A 17,059-nucleotide genomic window follows, 5' to 3' on the forward strand; every position below is an offset into this window, starting at 1 on the left:
AGAATTGTTCTGAATTCAGCACTAATTGATAATCCCATTTTGAGAGGTGTGGGAAATGGAAGAAAAATGTGACAGTGGTGCAGCAAGGGGTGCTGTTCTGAGGCTGGAGCTGGGGTGTAGTGCAGGGAGCTTTACTCTGTTTGTCTGCACTATACCTGACCTTGATACTGAGGCTTGGTGCCTGAAATGGGAAGAGTTCCATTGTCCAGCACTAAGACCTCACATCATGATGAGCACAAAGTTTAAAAAATAAATCAAACTTCAGGGTACTTAAAGGGGCAATATGAAAGATTGCAATGCTTAAAGGGGAAGGAAAGGCTAAGAAAGTGGGAGTAGTATTTTCCAAACAAAGTACTTTCCTATCTTTCCCTTCCAAAAACATATAGCATTAAGATGTGCTTTTTTCTAAATAGAGATAGACGCTTTTGGTCTCCACTCCTTAGCTGATTTGGTGACATAGGATATGTAAAGGTTCCATGGCCATCCCAAAGAGGCGCCATTGGCTTTCGATTCCTGGGGCATTGGGACCGCTTCTGGGGGAGGTGGGACCTGTACAGGCCCGATGGGTTGCACCTCAACAAGACCGGAACCAATATCCTTGTGGGGAAGTTTGCTGGTGCTGTTGGGGAGGGTTTAAACTAATTTGGTAGGGGGATGGGCACCAGTATGTAACATTAGAAAGGGGAAATAAAGTGCTCAAAGGATTGGGAGAGGCAGAGAGCACTAAAGTAAGAAATAGTAAGGTATTAGGTGGGGTCAAACTAAGTGAGAATACAGGATGATCCAAGATGGGTTTACAGTGTATGGATGTGAACGCACAAAGCGTAGTAAACAAGGTAAGTGAGCTGCAGGCACAAATAGCCACATGGGAATATGATGTTGTGGCAGTAACTGAGACCTGGCTCAAAAAAGGGCAGGATTGGTTATAAGGTGCTCAGGAAAGATAGGGAAGGAAAGATAGGAGGTGATGTGGCAGTATTGGTTAAGGAGAATGTTACAGTGCTGGAGAGGGAGGATGTCCTGGAGGGGCCAAGGACAGAATCTATATGGCTAGAGTTAAGAAATAATAGAGGTGCCATTACACTACTAGCTGTATTCTATAGACCACCAAATAGTGGTAAAGATATGGAGGAGCAAATTTGCAGAGAAATTACAGAGAGGTGAAGAACTATAGAGTAGTAATAATGGGGGACTTCAACTATCCTAATATAGACTGGGATCGTAATAGTGTAATGAGGCAGAGAAGGGGAAGAATTTATGAAATGTGTTCAGGAGAACTTTCTTGATCAGTATGTTTCCGGCCCGATGAGGGAGGAGGCATTGCTGGATCTGGCTCTGTTGAATGAGGTAGGTCAAGTGGAGCAAGTGTCAATAGGTGAACATTTAGGGAACAGTGATCATAATATCATAAAGTTTAGATTAGCTATGGAAAAGGATAAGGAGCAATCTAGAGTAAAAATGTTTAACTGGGAAAGGCAAATTTCAGTGGGATGAGAACAGATCTGGCCCAGGTAAACTGGAATCAAAGATTGGCAGGCAAAACTGTAATGGAACAATGGGCTGCCTTTAAAGAGGAAATAGTTCAGGTACAGTTGAAGTACATTCCCGCTAAGGGGAAAGGCAGGGCAACTAAAGTCAGGGCTCCCTGGATGACAAAAGAGACAGAGAATAGGATGAAGCAGAAAAAGAGCACGTATGACAGATGTCAGGTTGCAAATACATCTAAGAATCAGGCTATATATAGGAAGGTCAGAGGAGAAGTGAAAAAGAAAATAAGAGGGGCAAAGAAAGGGTATGAGAATCAAATGGCAGCCAACATAAAAGGTAATCCAAAAGTCTTCTATAGGCATATAAATAGTAAAAGGGTAGTAAGGAGGGGTGTGGCCGATTAGGTACCAAAAAGGAGACCTATCCATGGAGGCAGAGGGTATTGCTGAGGTACTAAATGAGTACTTTGAATCTGTCTTCACCAAGGAAGAGGATGCTGTCATAGACTTAGTAAAGGAGGAGGTAGTGGAGATACTTGATAGGACAAAAATTGATAAAGGGGAGGTATTAGAAAGGCTGGCTGTACTTAAAAGTAGATAAATCACCAGGAGCGGATGGGATGCATCCTAGGATGCTGAGGGAATTGAGGGAGGAAATCGCGGAGGTACTGGCCATAATATTACAATCCTCCTTAGATACAGGGGTGGTGCCAGAGGACTGAAGAATTGCAAATGTTACACCATTGTTCAAAAAAGGGTGTAAAGATAAACCCAGCAACTACAGGCCAGTCAGTTTGACCTCGGTAGTGGAGAAGCTTTTAGAAACAGTAATCAGGGACAAAATTAACAGTCACTTGGACAAGTGTGGATTAATTAAGGAAAGCCAGCACAGATTTGTTAAAGGCAAATTGTTTTTAACTAACTTGATTGAGTTCTTTGATGAGGTAATAGAGAGGGTTGATGAGGGTAATGCCACTGACGTAGTGTACATGGATTTCCAAAAGGCGTTCAACAAAGTGCCAAATAGGCTTGCCAGAAAAGTTGAAGCCCAAGGAATAAAAGGGACAGTGGCAGCATGGATACGGAATTAGCTAAGTGATAGGAAACAGAGAGTAGTGGTGAACGGTTGTTTTTTGGATTGAAGGAAGGTACACAGTGGTGTTCCCCAGGGGTCAGTTCTAGGACCACTGCTTTTCTTGATAATGTATTAATGATTTGGAAGTACAGGGCACAATTTCAAAATCTGCAGATGACACAAAACTTGGAAGTACAGTGAACAGTGAGGAGAGTGATAGACTTCAGGAAGATATAGACAGGCTGGTGAAATGGGCAAACACGTGGCAGATGAAATTTAACACAGAAAAGTGCGAAGTGATACATTTTGGTAGAAAGAATGAGGAGAGGACATATAAACTAAATGCTGCAAGCCTGAAGGGGGTGCACAAACAGAGAGACCTGGGGGTATGTGTGCACAAATTGTTGATGGTGGCAGGGCAGGTTGAGAAAACAGTTAAAAAGGCTTACGGGATCCTGAGCTTCATAAATAGAGGCATAGAGTACAAAAGCAAGGAAGTTATGATGAACATTTATAAAACACAGGTTCAGCCTCAATTGGAGTATTGTGTCCAATTCTGGACACCACACTTTAGGAAGGATGTGAAAGCCTTAGAGAGGGTGCAGAAGAGATTTACAAGAATGGTTCCAGGGATGAGGGACTTCAGTTGCGTGGATAGACTGGAGAAGCCGGGGTTGTTCTACTTGGAGCAGAGAAGTTGAGAAGAGATTTGATAGAGGTGTTCAAAATCATGAGGGGTCTGGACAGAGTAGATAGAGGGAAACTGTTCCCATTGGCAGAAGGGTCGAGAACCAGAGGACACAGGTTTAAGGTGATTGGCAAAAGAACCAAAGGCGACGTAAGAAAAAACCTTTTTACGCAGTGGTTAAGATCTGGAATGCACTGCCTGAAAGGGTGGTGGAGGCAGATTCAATCACGGCTTTCAAAAGGGAATTGGATAAGTATCTGAAGGAAAGAAATTTGCAGGGCTATGGGGAAAGGGCGGGGGAGTGGGACTAGCTGAAGTGCTCTTGCAGAGAGCCGGCACGGGCTCGACGGGCCGAATGGGCTTCTTCTGTGCTGTAACCATTCTATGATTCTAATGAGAGCTGCTGCTTCAGAGTCGTCTGTAGGCTGGGCTGGAGCTACCTATCTTCAGAAAGCCCTCAACTTAGTAGTATTGGCCGGATGTGTTTTGTTTTTTCTGGAGTTAGGTGACTTTGGATCAGTCCAAAGCTTCTGCAAAGTACTGGCTCCCATTAAAATCAAATCAACAGAACTGCTCTAGGACACATGCATATCAACCCCTAACCTGTGCTACCAGAGCAGCTAAGGAGGGAAGTGGAGATGCAAGTTGTTGGCCTTCATGAAGGTAAAAATAATCTTGAAAAAAAACAGGATTTTTCCTAAACGTTAGCATAATTACATCTATAATTTTATTAGCGAGTGTAATGGGTTGGGGATGTAGCACTTTGCACAGAAGGTTCTCTCTCCCACCAGACTTATCTTTCACCAGAGCATTTTCTGGGAAGAGAATCCACATTGTAAAGGTTTATATTTTTGTTCGGATTGTTCAAACATGGTCTATTAAATTCCTAAAGTTTTACTGACATTCGTTGCAACATACAGCTCTTTCACATACAATTTACATAAATGGCAGTAATAACTAACTATACCAATGGCTAGTGGAAAATGTCAGCACGGGGTGTGTGGGGTTGGAATCAATGAGGTTTTCTACTCCTGATAGTATCCAGGTATTCTGCTGTAAAGTGTGGATATTAGCTGAAAACAAGATTGAATTTGGTTGTCATGCCCCCAATGGTTGAGTATATCGTCCAGGCCAATCAATAAACAATGGCTATTTGGGCAAGGTACTGGAGCACTACCAGTACCTGAGACCCTTCCCCCAGTCAGTGCTCAGGAGTGCAGGAAAATATTGGCAAAATAAAGCTGTAAAGTTACTGTCACACTGGAAAGGTAAAATAGAAACAAATTCCTTTACACGATTTTTGTTGTTGCAAACTGCTGTATATCAACATATCTTTTGCAGGCACCAAGTGTGACAGGCAGTAAATGTTACCAATGCAATGAAAGGCAAACTGTTGAAAGTTGGGGTCAAAATGTTCACACACATAGCACTGACCAGTGGAAGACCAGTCCTATGAGTATTCAGTGCTGCAAAGTTTAAAAGGGTGCAGTTCTTCTGCAGTACAAACAACAACAACTTGCATTTATATAGCGCCATTAACGTAGTAGCTTCACAGGAGCGTTATCAGACAAAATTTTACACTGAGTTACATAAAGAGATATTAGGACAGATGACCAAAAGTTTGATCAGAGGTAAGTTTTAAGGAGCAACTTAAAGGTGGCGAGGCTTAAGGAGGGAACTCCAGAGCTTAGAGCCTAGGCACCTGAAGGCGTGGCCACCAATGGTGAAGCGAAGGAAATCAGGAATGCGTAAGAGACCAGAATTGGAGCAGCCCAGAGATCTCAGATGGTTGTAGGGCTGGAGAAAGTTAGAGAGATAGGGAGGGTATAGTCAGGCTTAAGTAATAAATCACTACAATTGTACTGAGTATGATGCTTGAGCGACTCTTATATGATGCTTTACTTAATGTTACATGCAAGCTTATGTATACACATTAATTACTATTGCTACCCATTGTAACAGTTTACATCTTTTAACATTATATCATTAACCAATCAGCCAATGTTTATGGTTGCATTGATGGCTTTTATTTGAACTTGGAACCAGTAATCACCACTGCTGGGAACCAAGTTATCATTCAGACATTTACTGACATATCCAAAGGCTACTTTTATCAAAATATTTAATGACTCAAATTAGTGCCACATTGTGAGCTCCTGAAACAAAAGCAACTCATTCTTTACTATATAATTAAGTGAAAATGATCAATACTCCTGCCACTGCTTTCAGCTCCACTGAATGGCTTTACAGCTCTAATCAATTGTATCTGAAGATGTGACTTGCATTTTAATTATTAATTCACATGCTTAGTTTTTATATATTGTTCCCTCCTCTGCCGCATGGTGCTACATTCTAAAACGGTCTACATTCATGCTACTAGATAGCCATTGAACACTTGGACACATATTCCAATCCTGGCATTGGACCTTCTAACATGATTGGGTGCAGTGTAACTAACTACACATGAAGAGAGCACTGTAGTACAGGATACAGCTCGCAAGCAAACTTGCCTTTTTCTATATCCACAATAGTAGCACAATGAAACTGCCAAAATCTCCACATTTTTTTGACAGTTTGTACATCAAGGTCACACTTGGGAGGCTCCTTTAAAATATACAGGAAACTTTCGATTAACCGGCCACTAAATAACCGGAAATGTCGGCTAACCGGCAAAATTCAGGAGTCGGTTCAGATAACTTTTTTTTACTTTTAGTTACTTATTTTTACTCATTTCTGGCTGTGCAAGCGTCTAACTGAAGCTGTTGCTAAGCTACAGAGACGCTTGCAAGCTGTGCTGATTGTTTTGAAGCTGAAAGCAACAGGGTTTGTTGCTTTAGACGGAGCGCTGAGCTCCGTATCTTTTAACTATAGCGCTCGATTCTCCGGCATTGTTGATAGACCGGCACCAGCTCGACCCCGTCCGTGCCGGATACCAGAAAGTTTCCTGTACATATATTTTATAAAGTTTGGTTACTGTAACATAAAGCTAGAGTAGCTGCCACCATAGCTGTGCTGGCCATGTCCCTTTTTTGATGGGGAGATAAAATGCAATATTTTCCAAAAGAAAACTTCCAGCTTTTTTTCCCAATAGTTTCTAAACAGACTTATTCGAGAAACAAACCTTTTAGTTGTTTTTTTCCTAAAATGAAATTCTGACTAAAGCACTGCAAGCTGATGATTACACAGAAATATTCTGGAGTGAAGACATCAATAATAAATTTGATAACAAGTATATACGTACCTGAAAGTATTTATCAACAGAGTTACTGCACCACAGGTACCACACAAAACACAAATTGAGCCCATACGCATTCCTATTTCTGGAACAGTCTGACAACTTCAAAGCAAATAATATAGAGACCACATCCATGTATTGAATGCTGATGGGGAAAGCCTTTCAAATAAGTATGGGGAGTCAGCAATGAGGGATCATGCATTTAAAATGTTCACTGAGAGTGAGGAGAAAGTTAAGGGGAAATCTCTTTACACAGAGTGTTGTTATGAGCATGGAAGTCGTTAAAGCAGAGACCATTGCATCCTTTAAGGGAAAATTGGATAAATATTTGAAACCGGGGAAGAAGGCAGGGCAGTGGGATTCATTTTTGATTGCAATAGTAAAGATATAGCATAAACTCCATCTGTGCTGCAATTCATCTTATCATTCTGTGGCTCTCCCAAAACTCCCTTTTCAATCGGGCATTCTCACAGCACCAAGACTGTCCTAGCCTCTGTGACTGCGATTGCAACTGTGGTGCTTTATGCCTCCTCAGCCTCTCCACAGCATAGGATATAATTATTCTCCTCCATCATCACTCTTCCATTGTCCAGCACGCTCTTCCAACTCCCAATTGCTACCTAGTAACCCACAGTGAATCATTCTGCTGACATATAAAGAATAGCCATTTAGATGTGGTACTGGAGGTCTGCTATATATTTTTCTCCCCTACTCCAAAGTGGAACCATAGTACAAGTTAGTTGTGCCCTTCAGAAGAACAAGGGGGGAGAAAATCGGAGGAGCAAATTGGTGATGGGGATTGTAAAGTCTGTGGGTTATATGGTGAATTAATACACAGACTACAAGAGTAACTTTAACAGGACTTTACTATTCGAAGGTCAGGGCGAATCTGCCCAATAAATCCTTACACAGCACTTATATACCAGTGTGGTCACCACCGGTATTACAGTATACAGTAGCCAAGATAAAGTAGTGCAACCCTTAAAATAGTTCTCTTAAAGGTGGAACGTTACATACACTACAATCCTCCCTTTTTAGGTTAACAATATATACATATTCCCATTAATATAACATCTTAACATATATACAACTTTATGTGAAACAGTTCACAGATTCAGTCTCTCTGGAGGCTTCCGGACTCTGTCCGGATAACGCCTCGGTGGTGTAGTCGTTTTTGGTGGTGTAGTAGGTTCTTCTGGCAAGGTCGATTCGGCTTGAAGGACCGTTTCAGGTTCATTGGATTCCAGTATTACCGGATCGGAGGTAGATGCTCTGGGTATCTCTGCTTCAACATTAGACGTATAGAGTTGTGGAGTAGGTTGGGCCTTTGTAGATGATTCTATGATCTGGTCAACATGGCGCCTTATTATGCTTTCACCAATGTCCACGGTATACATCAACGGTCCTAGCCTTTTTCCAATAGTTCCCGGCTGCCATTTCTCGGTACGGTAGTCCCGGGCCAAAACTTGTTGACCTATCTGAAAGGATCTAGTTGGCCTTTCATTCATGCCTTGAAATTGCCGGTTCTCTACGTCCCTTCTGACGTTTGGCTTAATCAAATCCAGCCGGCATCTTATTCTTCTATTGAAAAACATCATGGCGGGAGTTTGGTTTGTGACCGCATGTGTTGCATTCCTGTACGCCAACAAGAAGTTATCTACCTTATGTTGTAGATTTATGTCTTCATTACCCATGGCCTTTATGGCCTTCTTGAAGGTCTGGACAAACCTTTCAGCTAATCCATTGGTGGCGGGATGGTATGCGGCGGATGTATAGTGCTTGACCCCATTGCTTTTTAAGAACTTCCTGAATTCTTCGGACACAAATTGCGGTCCATTATCAGAACAGATCTGTTCCGGCAGCCCATTCCTGGCAAATATGGTCCTTAATACTGTGATGGTTTTTTCCGTGGTGGTGGAGGACATTTTTATTACCTCCGGCCACTTGGAGTGTGCATCCACCGCGATTAAAAACATTGAGTCCATAAATGGACCAGCAAAGTCGATATGTACCCTTTGCCATGGAGATGAGGGCCACTCCCATGGCTGCAGAGGAGCTTGTGGTGGCGCGTTTTGGACCTTCTGGCATCCTAGACAGCTCTTGGTTATTTCTTCGATGTCTCCATCAATACCTGGCCACCACACAAATGCTCTGGCTAGGTTCTTCATTTTCACTCCACCCAGATGCCCCTCGTGAAGCTCCTTTAGTACTTTCTGCTGGAGTTTGGGTGGAATCACCACTCTAGATCCACACATCAAGGTTCCTCGGCACACTGACAGCTGTTCTCTTCTGTGCGAAAATGCTGGCAGCATTGGTTCGCCATGTACTGGCCATCCCTCCACCGTTAAATCGTAGACTCGTGAGAGAGTCGGGTCATTTCTTGTTTCCTTTTCGATCATGGAATTTGTTACTGGTAGACATTCCATTATGGTTGAGTGGGACATCTCCACTGGGTCCACTGTAGTCGCCTCTTCTTCCACTGGCAACGGTAGGCGCGATAACCCATCAGCATTTCCATGCTGTTTGGACCTTTTGTATTCGATGTCATATTGGTGTGCCCCTAGTAGAACGGACCACCTCTGTAGCCTTTGTGCTGTCATAGTGGAAACGGCCTTGTTAGGGTTGAATATGGACACCAACGGCTGGTGGTCTGTCAGCAATGTAAACTTCTTGCCCTGCAGGTAATGATTGAATTTCTTTACTCCCCACACAAGGCTGAGAGCCTCCCTATCTATCTGAGCATAATTTCGCTCAGCGGAGGTCAATGATCGGGACGCAAATGCGACTGGCCTTTCCGAGCCATTTGGTAACTTGTGTGAGAGTACAGCTCCAATACCATAAGGGGAAGCATCACAAGCTAGACGAAGAGGTAGCGTTGGGTTGAAGTGAGCCAACACTTCCTCAGAGGTAATCAACGCCTTGCTTCTGCGAAAGGCCTTCTTACAGTCCTCGCTCCACTTCCATGGTACTTCTTTCCGCAACAGAGCATTCAGCGGATGCAGCACCGTGGATAGATTTGGCAGAAACTTATGGTAATAATTAATCAACCCCAGAAACGACCTCAACTGTGATACATTTTCCGGAGCGGGGGCCTTCACGACCGCTTCGATCTTGTCAGGTGACTTGTGCAGCCCCTCTTGGTCAATGACATGACCGCAGTACGAGATCCGTTTCTGGAAGAACTCACATTTCTGGCGATTAACTCGAAGGCCATATTCCTTCAACCTGGTGAGCACCAGTTTCAAATTTGTGAGGTGTTCCTCCTCGTCTTCTCCCGTAATCAGGATATCGTCCAAGTAACACTGAGTGCTTGGAATACCCTGTAAGACCTGCTCCATGGCCCTCTGCCAAATTGCTGGAGCCGAAGCTACTCCAAAAACCAGTCTATTATATCGATACAAGCCTCTGTGCGTGTTGATTGTGAGATACTGGCGTGACTCTTCCTCGACCTCCATCTGTAAATATGCTTGTGCCAGGTCTATCTTGGTGAAGTGTTTCCCGCCAGACAATGAAGCAAAGATATCCTCAATCCACGGAAGCGGGTATTGTACCGTGTGAAGCACCGGATTAACTGTGATCTTGAAGTCTCCGCAGATGCGGACCTTCCCCGGTCCCCCTGGCTTGTTACTTGATGAAGACTTCATGACGGGAACAATGGGCGTGGCCCACTCACTCCAGTCCACCTTCGACACTACCCCTGCACGTTCAAGCTCTTCCAGTTCTGCCTCCACAGCAGGTCGTATCGCGTAAGGTACCGATCTGGCTTTGAAAAATTTTGGGCTTGCATGTTCTGCAATCTTGATTTTTGCCTTAATTCCTCTCAGTGTTCCCAGTCCCTGCTGGAATACCTCTTTAGCCTCGTCCAATATTCTGGACAACCGTTCAGGTTTGACATCTTTCTTTCCGAAATCTACCGTCATTGTGTTTAGTGAGTGCCAGTCTATCTTTATTTTCCTGATCCACTCCCGTCCCAGAAGTGGTGGACCTCCCTCGGGTAGTACATATAAGTCCATTCCTTGGTGATCTTTGCCCTTGTGTCTCACCTTGACTATTATCTTTCCGATGGGGTATACTTTATGCCCCGTGTATGTCTGCAATACTATCTCCGTATCCCGTAGGGGAATATGTTTGAATAACTTTTTGTAATCTTGTTTATTCATGACCGTCAACGCCGATCCGGTGTCCACTTCCATCTTCACTTGGACTTTTGCAATCTGCAGTGTGACCCAGATAGTTTGTCGGTCAGCTTCTTTACTCACATTGTGAATCCTCAGACTACCCAGTTCCTTGCTGTTGGGGTCTGAATCCGAATTCAGTTCATCTGGACTCTTCACAGTCACGTTATGTACCTTTCTGTACTTCTTCTGCAGTGACTTATTGTTGCTGGTCTTCTTTCCTGACCGGCATACATTAGCTATGTGACCAAGTTTGCCACATTTTCTACATTCCTGGTTTTTAAACCAGCATTGGTTCTGGTCTTGTGTTGTCTTCCCACAATGGTAACATTTCGTTGTACCCGAAGTCATTTGATCCACACTGAGTACCGCTGTCTTCAGCTGCATTTCCGCCGTGCCTCTCGCTGCGGCTTCGTGCGATGCTGCAATAAGGACAGCCTTATCAAGTGTAAGATCGTTCTCTTCGAGCAGTCGCTTTTGTGTTCCTTCCTTCGACATCCCGCACACGAACTTGTCTCTCAGTGCCTCTGTCAGATTTACCCCAAACTGACAGTATTTTGCTAGCCTACGCAGTTCAACCAGGTACTCCGCGTTGCTTTCCTCCTTTAGTTGCGTTCTCCCGTAAAATTTAGCTCGTTCCGCTAACATCAGCGGTGTGGGGTTCACATGATCCTTCAGGACAGCAACAATATTAGCGAAAGACTGATCCGCCGGTTTAGCTGGTGATAGAAGATGCTTCAATAACCCGTATGTCTTCGCACCCATTGAGTTTAGTAAGGTTAGAGCTTTATCATAATTTGCTATCTTATTGACCTTACAATATATCTCGATGCGTTCTACATACGTGGTCCAATCTTCCACATCAGAATCGAATTCGTTGATGTTGCCACGCTTAGGCATCTTCACAATCTTCCTGAGAAACAACAACGAAATTTTTCTTTAACTTTTTTTTTTCCAAAAATGGCGGTTTCCCGCGCTTGTCTTCTTCCCCGCCCACTTTCAAAATGGCGGTTTCCCGCTCCTGTCTTCTTCTCCGCCTACTGGCGGGAGGGGTAAGCTTTTCCCTCGGGCGACGACCGCTGGCTTTCGGGGTTCGCAGCCTGCGCGCCGGCTTCAGTGCGTTCTTTGTTCCCTTTTCTCGGCAGGGCAACCGGCGCTGGGGACAACCCGTTGATGGCGAACAGTTCCAGCCGCTGGATGAATCTCCTTGGTCTCTCTCGCTCGGCTCTGTCTCTCCCGCTCGCTCTGGCTCTGTCTCTCCCTCAGCGGCTTCCAATCGTGCCTCCCAGCCCTCTCGCAGTCCGGTCCTTTCCTCCCCCGGCTGCGGCTGAGTTCTCCGCGGTTTCTTATTTTTATTTCTTCCCGCGCCTTACGATCCCGGTCGCAGTGCCTCGCGGCCTCGGTAGCTGCCCAGCCTTTCGCCGGTCGCGGTCGAGCTGTCTCACGACGCTGTTGCGTCTCCCAGCCCGCTTGTAGCCCGGTCTCTCACACCGGCTGCGTTCCCGCTTGCACCGCGGCTTCCGTGCCCCACGCTGCCCCAGTCTCAGCGCCTCTGGGCCCGACTTCTGTCCGGCTCCTTTCCCCCCCGACCGTGGTTGAGTTCACCGCCCTTCCTCCGTTCTTTTTTTTTTATTTTCCCCCTACTCACAGTCAACGTGGCCGACTTGCTTCTCGTGGCTGATCGGCTCACTCACCACCGTGGCAGAAGGGACGATCACTGCCTGTTGCTGTTGGAAGGCTTCGTGTCTGAATTCTTCCTTCTTCCTTGCTCTGCAGACTCGAGTCTTCTCTCAGCAGAATGACGAGGGCGGGTGCCTCCTCTCGACGCTCGTTAACTGCTTCGGATGTATCGCTGCCGCAGGGTAAGATCGAACTCGTCGCCACTGTAAAGTCTGTGGGTTATATGGTGAATTAATACACAGACTGCAAGAGTAACTTTAACAGGACTTTACTATTTGAAGGTCAGGGCGAATCTGCCCAATAAATCCTTACACAGCACTTATATACCGGTGTGGTCACCACCGGTATTACAGTGTACAGTAGCCAAGATAAAGTAGTGCAACCCTTAAAATAGTTCTCTTAAAGGTGGAACGTTACATACACTACAGGGATAAAAGTCACGAGAGTAATAAATATGGCCTAAGATTTTGCCATTACTACTGAATCTCATGTTTTATGATTAAGTCTATTTGAAATGCCTTAAAGCTCAAGCGACCTATACATTGCTGAAGAACTTTTAAGTCAGCAAAAACATATCTACACTGCCTAAAGATTGTTCTCCTCAAATGGTTGTGAATGATTAAACCTCTCATTCACATCTTTTCCAGTCATCACTCACATTTTCACAAATTAGTGAAAATGTATACATTTCAGCAGTGGATTCAAAAAAAACTAGCTTTTACCAACTGTTGGTGTAGTTCTACATTAAAAGACAAACAGCTAATTAATTTGGCCTCTTCGACTTGTGCATTTTTAATTATTCAGTTTCTTTGTCACAGATCACCAAAGGGCAGTGAAGTAAAACTGATTATTAAAGCTGCATGAATCTATGGCTTATTTTAAAGAATACTCTTGAAATAAACAGCTTTGAAAAAAATGGTTTAGCCTCAAAGGTACACAATTCATTAAGAAAGATATATCACTATGTTATTCAGACGTCAATTTACTAGCCTATGTGTAAGAAAGCCAAACTTTGCAGATGGTTTGTAGATAAGATAGCTGATGGGGGAGACAAAGTAACTCTTCAACACAAACACATTGGCCACTCAATCATGTTCCTGATCCAGCAATGTAAACGTGGGCCATTTCTGCTTGCCCAGCATCGGAATGATCTATTATGCTCAAGTTAAACTCAATCAACTTTTTCATTTATTTTACTGTCATTTCTAAACTCTTTCCTCATTTTGTTGAGTACTTCAGAAATTAATATATTAAAGAAACGATCATACAACCGTAAATGCTGTCGAGAACTGCCCCATGAACCTGCATGTTACAAAGTCAGGCACATGTACACTCACTGGTGTCTGATAAGCAAATTATATAACTGAGCCAACAGGAGTGTGACAGCAGCTTATGCTTGGGTGTCACTCTCGCTGTCGCCAGCAGATTTACCCTGCTGTTAGCAATAACTGAAGGCATGCAGGAATGGCAGCACTAAAGAAAGGCAGCATACTCCTACATATATACATGCCCCACTCCCAGCCAGAATATCATCGGTGAGGGGAAAGAGAGATATAGGTTACCCTGCAGCTCATACATAATTCTACTCTTCCAATTTAGATAGATTCTGTATAAAATTTATTAAATATCAAATTGCAATATCCATTTGAGTTAACTATATAATTAACATCAGTTACACATTTGGAGATTAACTTAAAGGTTGGACTTCCAGGGTAAGCAAAAGTCCCCCATTTTGGGGGGTAGGTTGAAGAGGGACTATTAATATTTTCTGTAATCTGGTTCTATGTCAGAAGGTGACAGCAAAGTGTACAGAAACTATAAATTATAACTGAATAAACACCCATTAAGTGAACAAATATCACCCTCAACATTCAGAATTATGTGAGAATTCTGTAGAACACACTTCCCTTCTTGCAGTTCCATTTCACACCAATGTAACTTGAAAAAACTGCATGTAAAGTTGCTGAAAACAGTGGAGAACTGGCTGTGTGTATATATAAATTGTGTATGCGTCCAATGTAGACAGCAATTCACAGATGAACCCAGTGATTTTAAGCCTCTGCTGGTGAATTTCTATAGCAACTAACATTCTACCCTGCCAAACATTAGTTCGCTGATGGGATGCAAGGTACAGGTTACCACCTGTATGAATACAGCAGCATTGCATTCCCCTGCCACCCCACCGACACAGACATGCTATTGATGACAGATGCCATAGGTGGTTTACAGGCCCCTTCAGGTTTGATGGGAGATAGAAAGGTGCTTGGCTGTGAAAGTGGAGAGAGAAGAAAATAACTACAGAAAAAATAACATTGCACATTCATTAATATTTTACAGTCTCTTGACTTAAAACGGCACAAGAATAAATTAATGAGCTGTGATGAAACAACGTTCAAACATAACATTGTCAGATATGGTAGAGAATGAATGTCATCTGATCCACCTTCTAGATAAGGGGTGTTCAAAACCTCCTAGTATGATAAATGAAACTTTGCTTCTGAAATTTTGCAATGCTTGCTTATTTTACGCAGTTGAATTTCTTATTTATGAGTACTTGTGAGAGAACGCAAAACAGGAACAGCAAAGAAAAGGTTAACCTAGAGGGGGGAAATTCTGGAAAAACTGTAGCATCATTGAGTAAGGGCATGAGTACTGAATAAATAGTTCTGAATATAAACATAATATATAAGCAGGAATCAAGACAGACTCTCAAAAACCTGTGGTCTTGATTTGATGAGAAAATTACTATTTTCAAACAGTCTGCTTCATCAATATCTGTAATGTAGCCTGGCTTTGATTAAATCATTTCTATGGTGAATACAAGCTGTTGCTTTAAAAAGCATCTAACTGATTCCTGTGAGAGAGACAGAGAGCGAGGCCAGTGTACTAAAAAGAAACATAATTAGACAAATTTAAAAATAAAATGCAGAGTAACTATTGGAAATGGACAAATCATATTCAAAAGTCAAAATGCCTTCTTCCACACCCCCCTCCCATGACACTTGAACATCATTAAAAAAAAGGGTTGAAACTGTCCCTTTGCACTACCTTTGCACTGAGTACATGATCCATAATGATAGCAAAATACTGCAGATGTTGGAAATCCGAAATAACAACAGAAAATGCTGGAAAAACTCAGCAGGTCAGGCAACATCCGTGGAGAGAAATTTGAGTTGACGTTTCGGGTTTGACCCTTCTTCAAAACTGGAGAGAAAAGGAACTAGATCGAAGGCAGGGCTGCGATCGGACAAAAGAATAAAAGAACCAAAAGAAGTAAAAGAGATTAGAAGCTAGACGAGATGGTAATAGGCTGGGATTAGGTGTAAAGTGTAATGGCAGGGCAAAAGATAGCTGCCAGGTGTGAGAGAGAAACAAAAGGAAAGGGGGGGGGGGAGGAAAGGAGTGGAAAAATATAAGTAAGAATGAAATAGGGGCCGAGGTTATGATCTGAAATTGTTGAACTCGATATTGAGACCGGAAGGCTGCAGAGTGCCTAATCGGAAGATGAGGTGCTGTTCCTCGAGTTTACGTTGAGCTTCCGTGGAACAGTACAAGAGGCCAAGGACGGTGAGGTCCGAGTGGGAATGGAGCGGTGAATTGAAATGACAGGCGACCGGAAGCTCGGGGTCACCCTTACGGACTGAACGGAGGTGTTCCGCAAAGCGGTCACCCAATCTGCGTTTGGTCTCCCCAATGTAGAGGAGACCGCATCGTGAGCAGCGAATACAGTATACTAGATTGCGAGAAGTACAAGTAAATCGCTGTTTCACCTGGAAGAGGAACAGCACCTCATCTTCCGATTAGGCACTCTGCAGCCTTCCGGTCTCAATATCGTGTTCAACAATTTCAGATCATAACCTCGGCCCCTATTTCATTCTTACTTATATTTTTCCACTCCTTTCCTCCCCCCCCCCCTTTCCTTTTGTTTCTCTCTCACACCTGGCAGCTATCTTTTGCCCTGCCATTACACTTTACACCTAATCCCAGCCTATTACCATCTCGTCTAGCTTCTAATCTCTTTTACTTCTTTTGGTTCTTTTATTCTTTTGTCCGATCGCAGCCCTGCCTTCGATCTAGTTCCTTTTCTCTCCAGTTTTGAAGAAGGGTCAAACCCGAAACATCAACTCAAATTTCTCTCCACGGATGTTGCCTGACCTGCTGAGTTTTTCCAGCATTTTCTGTTGTTATTTTACATGATCCATAATGTTCACCTACTTCATCAGGGAATGGATTGTGCATGTCTAGAGATTTAAGAACGAGCAATGTTATGGTGTCTTCCACGTAACAAACGGTCCCATGGAGCTTTAATGGGAATCATTAATACAGATCTTATTAAAGTAATATTTGGTTATTTATCGCATTGCTGTTTGTGGGAATTTACTGTACAAAATTGACTGCCATGTTTGCCTGCATTACAACAGTGAGCATACTTCAAAAGTACTTCACTGGATATGAAACACTTTGGGACTTCCTGAGGATATGAAAGGTACCATTCAAGTTCTCTCTTAAGTTTAGCTTGAGTACACATGCTCATTTGTTGTCTAAAGAATAAAGACCCAGGTGAACATATCCTGTGTGCATGTGACAGCAAAAGGAAAGAAAAAGAAATTCTGGTTTGCATGTTCAGTCACAATCCCAGAGATAGTAGAAAACTATAGTCTCCTTAATTCTGAACAAGGTGCTTTGCTTCATATGACTGCAACTATGCAAGGTCAGGAA

General features: G+C 43.4%; 1 protein-coding gene across 3 annotated transcripts in view; it reads right to left on the reverse strand.

The window, feature by feature from the left end:
- Positions 1-17,059, reverse strand: part of mta3 (metastasis associated 1 family, member 3) — a 383,768-nt gene that overhangs the window by 12,802 nt on the left and 353,907 nt on the right. The gene's annotated exons all lie outside the window — the stretch shown is intronic.

The sequence above is a fragment of the Somniosus microcephalus genome, chromosome 3 (genome assembly GCF_052327205.1).
Source record: "Somniosus microcephalus isolate GS21.2 chromosome 3, FLI_Smic_1.0, whole genome shotgun sequence".
Classification (NCBI taxonomy): Eukaryota; Metazoa; Chordata; class Chondrichthyes; order Squaliformes; family Somniosidae; genus Somniosus; species Somniosus microcephalus.